This window comes from Tenrec ecaudatus, chromosome X (assembly GCF_050624435.1).
Source record: "Tenrec ecaudatus isolate mTenEca1 chromosome X, mTenEca1.hap1, whole genome shotgun sequence".
In the NCBI taxonomy this organism is placed as follows: domain Eukaryota; kingdom Metazoa; phylum Chordata; class Mammalia; order Afrosoricida; family Tenrecidae; genus Tenrec; species Tenrec ecaudatus.
In genome coordinates this window covers 118,429,457-118,435,741 of record NC_134548.1, presented here as the reverse complement: position 1 = coordinate 118,435,741, position 6,285 = coordinate 118,429,457, and positions in this window count along the sequence as shown.

Genomic DNA, 6,285 nt, shown 5'->3' with positions numbered 1-6,285 from the left:
TAAGTCGTATTTTCTAAGAATGTATCCATTGCTTTTAAAATAGAGTTTTTAATGTATTGCCACAACATTCCTTATATTGCCTTTAAATGACCACTAACTTGTTACTCGGGGAGGAGTCCCACCATCCGCAGCAGCAGTCAAACCTGATTCCCATTAGGTAGAGGTCAGATAGGCCTCCATTCTCCAGCCTTTTTATCAATTCTCACAACAGCTCTCCCTCCCAAAATACTCTATACTTCTCTGCTGGGTTTGATCATTTGTTACAACAGCGACAGAGAATTGACAGATTAGACTATTATGGGATTAATTATGGAAGTCACGAGTAACAGTACACTTTTGTCTGGAGCCATCATGGATGTTGAGAAGTCTCTGCTGTAGGACCCTTCACTAGCTTCCCGCTCTCAGCCCGGCCTCTCCTCTGGTCCAGGCTCAGTCCCCATTTAAGAAAGTGTTACAGCTCTCTCTTTAGCTCCAGAGGGACCCCATTCTGCCAGAAGCCTCCTGGCCCAATTTGCTCAGCTCTTTTCCTCTGTGGGCTGAGAAGCTCACTGCAGCCACTACACACCAGCCTCCTGGTTCTGCTGCCATGCTTGGTTCTGATGTGACACTAGGACATGCTTGCCATGGCCATTGCTTGTCACCGTCTCCAGTTGTCCCAGTGCTACAAGTCTTTCTGTCTCCTGGGTCTAGGAGGTTTTCAGTACAGGGACCTTGGGTCCACATGACATACTCTACTCCTTTACTCTCTGGGATTAGTTCTTTTTAAACCTAGCAGGATGTTACAATTGACTAATCCACAAGGGTTCTGAGCACATAATTTACATAGTTCCAGCTTATTTTGCATTAGTAGGCTGTCTAATCCCCTCGGTGTATCACAAGCATGTTATTGACATACATAAACCCATTCAAATCATTGTTTTGCTTTTTTCAAAATAGTTTGCGAGACATAAAATTCACATGTCATACACTTCCATTGTCAAGTTACTTTTCCAATTTTAGTATATGTGCTGCCAAAGCAAGCATGTCAAGTTACTTTTCAAAAGAGTTGTGTATACATCATCACAATCAGTTCTAGTTCACCATATCCCCTCCCACACTCATTATTTGCTCCCCAATTATCCTCCCCTCCCCTTCATCCCCAATCAAACATTGAATCAGTTATTGTCTCTATGCATCCACTCCTGTGCTTCATAAACTGGGAAACCAACAGAAATAATTTTTAAAAGAAACTGAAAGAAAAAATAAAGATAAATATTAAATGAAGAGAGAAAAAAGAGTAAGAAAGAAAAGACAACCAGCAATATTTACACAAGCCAGAGAGAAAATTTCTGTTGTGGAGCAAGCAAGAAATATTTAAACCAAGAGGAAATCTGGTTTGAGTCAAGAGAGAGATCAATGGACTAAGTATCAAATCATACTGTCGTTCCATCCCACACAATCAAGTTTACAATAATCTTTGTCTGATAGCAAAGCTGCTCTCTCTTGCCTGTGGCCAGAGGGAATCTGCCAGAGGCTTAATCTGACTAGATACTCTGCAGATGGATTCTGGGCTCCCACTGCCCTCTATAGCCTTCTAGAAATTGGGTATTCACAATTTAAGCTCTGAAATTTTCCCCTTCATCATATTTGGATTTTGTTATTGTCATCTTTGGATCACACAGGCTGGTGTGGTTCTTCTGTGTGGATTTAGTTGATGCCTCACTTTAATAGTTTCTTGTTTGAAAACAAGACTTCAGAACCCTGCACATTATTCTAATTGATAGCCAGGAACTATCTACTTATTTACCTCACCTTTCTGTAGCATCCTTATCTTTAGTGATCTCTTTGTGCAGGTAAGTTTCAAGTAGGGCCATGTTAAAAGAATTAAGCATTATATATTTATAGGTTTAGTACTAAGGTAGCAGATGGGCATTGGTCCTCCACTCAAGTACTCCCTCAATGCAAGAACACTTTGTTCTAATAAATTGGCATTCCATGATGATCACCTTCCCAACACGCTCACTGAAGAAAAAGTGGGTGCACAAGCAAATGTGGTAAAGAAAGCTGATGGTGCCTGGTTATCAAAAGATATAGCATCTGGGGTCTTAAAGGCTTGAAGATAAACAAGCAGCCATCTAGCAGAGAAATAACAAAGCCCACATAGAAGAAGCACACCAGTCTGCGTGATCACTAGGTGTCAATGGGATCAGGTATCAGGCATCAAAGAACAGAAAAAATCATATCATTGTGAATGAGAGGGAGTGCGGACTGGGGACACAAAGCTCATCCCTGACAGAAGGGTCGCAGGGAGGAGACGATCCAGTCAGGGTGCAATGTTGCAATGATGCAACATTCAACTTTCCTCTAGTTTTTTAATGCTCCCTCCCCATCCATCCCCACTATCATGATCCCAATTCTACCTTACAAATCCTGCTAGACCAGAGGATGTATGCTGGTACAGATAGGAACTGGAAACACAGGTAATCCAGTACAGATGATCTCCTTAGGACCAGTGGTGAGAATGGTGATACCAGGAGGGTGGAGGGAAGGTGGAGTGGAAAGTGGGAACCCATCACAAGGATCTACATATAATCCCCTCCTTGGGGGATGGACTACAGAAAAGTGAGTGAAGGGAGATGTCAGACAGTGTAAGACATGACAAGATAATAATTTATAAATTATCAAGGGTTTGTGAGGGAAGGGGGAGAGAGGAGGGAGGGGGAAAATGAGGAGCTGATACCAAGGGCTCAAGTGGAAAGCAAATGTTTTGAGAATGATGATGGCAACATATGTACAAATGTGCTTGACATAATGGATGTCTGTATGGTTTGTGATAAGAGTTGTATGAGCCCCCAATAAAATGATTAAAGGGAAAAAAGGAACTATGGTAAGTGTTCTTGGTTTAAGGATAGTATTAAGTGGGAGCCCAGAGTCAATCCAATCATTTAGTGGAAACTACAAGACCTTGGCTACAAGGGCCTGATGATATAGCAATTCACGACACTAAAACCTTACCATTATCTGTTTATCTCTGCAGTGTCAGTAATTATTTCCCATTTTTATACCAAAATGTTTTTTGTGCTTCCTGTCCATTTCCCCATTGATTACTTTTGCCACTATTTCATTAGAAATTCTAAGAAATAACCGTTGGCTTTGTTGAAACTATTATGTAATTAGCTTATATATCATTAATTCTTACAGCTTTATCATTTACTTCTTTTATCTTATCAAGAACTATTCTGACATTCTTCCTCTAATTTCTTAAATTGAATGTTCAGCTGCATAATTCTGAGCCTTCCTTCTTTCGTAGTTAAATGTTTTAAGTCTATTAATTTATAAATATATAAATTAGTTCATTCTACAAGTTTTGATTTCTAAATATTTTTTAAATTATTATTTTTATAATTTTTCCTATAAATTGTCCAATATTGCATTGTTAATTTCCAAATATCTGTGTTTTCAATTCACATATTTTAAGATTGATTTATAACTTCATTGTTTTCCAGTTAGAGAAGGTAGTCTGATAGAATATCAAATCTGTGACATATGACAAGATGAGCCTTATAGCCTACCATAGAGTTGATTTTTATGTGTTCCATGTGTGTTTGAAAAGAATGTATATTTTCCAATTGCTTACAGGAAGTTTCACTCTATATATTATTCATTATGCTGTTCAAATCTTTTGTATTCTTACTGATTTTTGTTTCCTTCTTTATTTATAAATTATTTAGAAAGATATGTTAAAATATTTGACTATACTGGTAAGTTTAGCAATTTCTCTGTGTATATCTTTCCACTTTGTTTTCAAAGAAGGTGACCATGCTAAGTGCCATCGAGAATATCTATATCCTCCTATTGAACTTGCTATTCTTATCATTATGAAATGACTGTCTTTTTTTAAATCATTATATTGCGGACTCATACAACTCTTATCACAAGCCATACATCCATCCATTGTGTCAAGCACATTTGTACATTTGTTGCCATCATCATTCTTAAAACATTTGTTTTCTACTTCAGCCCTTGGTATCAGCTCCTCATTTTATTCCCTCCATCCCTGCCCTGCCCCTCAGGAACCTTTGATAATTTATAAATTATCATTATTTTGTCTTGTCTTACACTGTCTGACATCTCCCTTCACCTATTTTTTCTGTTATCCATCCCCCAGGGAGGGGGTTATATGTAGATCCTTGTGGTGGGTTCCCTCCTTCTGCCCCACCTTCCCGCCACCCTCCCGGAATTACCACTCTCACCACTGGTTCTAAGGGGTTAATCTGTCCGGGATTCCCTGTGTTTCCAGTTCCTATCTGTACCACTATACATCCTCTGGTCTAGATGGATTTGTAAGGTAGAATTGGGATCATAATAGTGGAGTCGGGGGGAGGTAGCATTAAAGATCTAGAGAAAAGTTGTATGTTTCATCATTGCTACAAAGCACCCTGACTGGCTCATCTCCTCTCTGCGACCCTTCTGTTAGGAGATGTCCAATTGTCTACAGGTGGGTTTTGGGTCTTCACTTTACACTCCCACTCATTCATATTGATATGTTTTTTTGTTTGGGGCCTTTGATGTCTGATACCTGATTCCATTGAAACCTCATGATCACACAGGCTGGTGTGCTTCTTCCATGTCGGCTTTGTTGCTTCTCAGCTAGATGGCCACTTGTTTGTCTTTAAGCTTTTAAGACCCAGACACTATCTCTTTTGATAGCCATTAGCACCATTAGCTTTCTTCACCACATTTGCTCATGCACATATTTGTCTTCAGGGATCATGTCAGGAAGGAGATCATCATGGAATGCCACTTTAATAGAGCAAGTGTTCTTGCATTGCTTGAGTGCAGGTCCAATGTCCATCGGCTACCTTAATACTAAACCTATAAATATATGCACATAGATCTATTTCCCCATCATCATATATAAATACATTTACATATGCACATGCCTATATTTAGACCTCTATAAATGCCTTTTGCCTCCTGGTTCTTCCCTCTATTTCCTTTGATTTTCCTCTTGTCCCACTATCATGCTCAGCCTTTATTTGGGTTTCAATAATTCCTCTTGGATACATTGCTTTTGATCAAGCCTTACCAGGCTTCTTACACTCTCCTCGCCATTGATTTTGGATCATTTGTTCTCTCGTCTCTGGGTTTCTTAACACCACTTCCTTTCCCCCACCTCCCCCTCTCCCATGTTTCCTGCTACCCCCTCCCCGCTCCTCCAGATTGTTTATCCCGCCTATCTTATCTAGATAGACCTAAAGTGATAATAATATGCACAAAAACAAGATAGAGCAAAACTTAGCAACATATGAAAACAAAAAAACAACAAAACCAATGACAAAAAAAGAAAAGCCTGTACATAGTTCAAGGTCAGTTTGTTAACCTTTAGAAGTGTTTTCCCATAGAGTCTGATGGGGTCCTACATCCTGGCCCCAAAGTCTATTTTTGGCACCCTCTTGGGACACACTTGCTCTGGTACCTTTGCTGTTCTGTTGAACGCCCTTAGTGTTTTGCCTCAGTTTAGTGGGGTCAGATCCAGTGCAATTTTGAAACTGTTTCTCCACTGTTGTCTCCTGTAGGGCTAGGGGTCAGTAAGGGATGTCATGTCGTAGTAGGCCTGGCCCTATGGTTCTCTCTGTGCATTGGCTGCTGTGAGCTGGGAAATAATCCTCAGGACTTGGTGGGCCAGTATGTGCTCCACTCTCTCTTCCTCCCCCTTCATTTGATCCTGTGTGCTGTGATCAGACATGCCCCTTTCCTTGAGCTGTAGCTTCAATGCCGTCCTCTGAAATAAATTATTCTGGGGGGGAGGGGAAGCTGTCCACATAGATGGGATTAGGGACGGCCCCTCAGAGAGAGGTCAGATATTTAAAATATCTTGTGATTTTATAGTAAAACTTCAATCAACAAGTCACCAACAAAGTGGCAATTTTCACTAACTAGATACTTCCCTAGAGCTCCATTTTTAGTAGTGCTCATTATGAGGGCAGAAAGCATCATCTTTGTCCCCAGGAGCAGCTGGTGGATTCAAGCAGCTTACTGCATATCCCATTAAGCCACCAGGGATTCTAATACAATACAAGAGCACAGTGTAGTGAGAAGAACTCTGTGTTTGGAATTCAAGTTAAGACACTCCTTCTTAGGAGCTAAATGACCTTGGGGAAATTACATGACCTGTCTGAGCCATGGTCTAATCACCTGTGAAACAGAACGTGTTGACGAGAGTGCATAAAGATGGCCTCTTGCAGTTCTGGGTTTCTGTTATCAAAATATCCAGTCACTGCCTGAACCTGTTCTGGGAGGTCT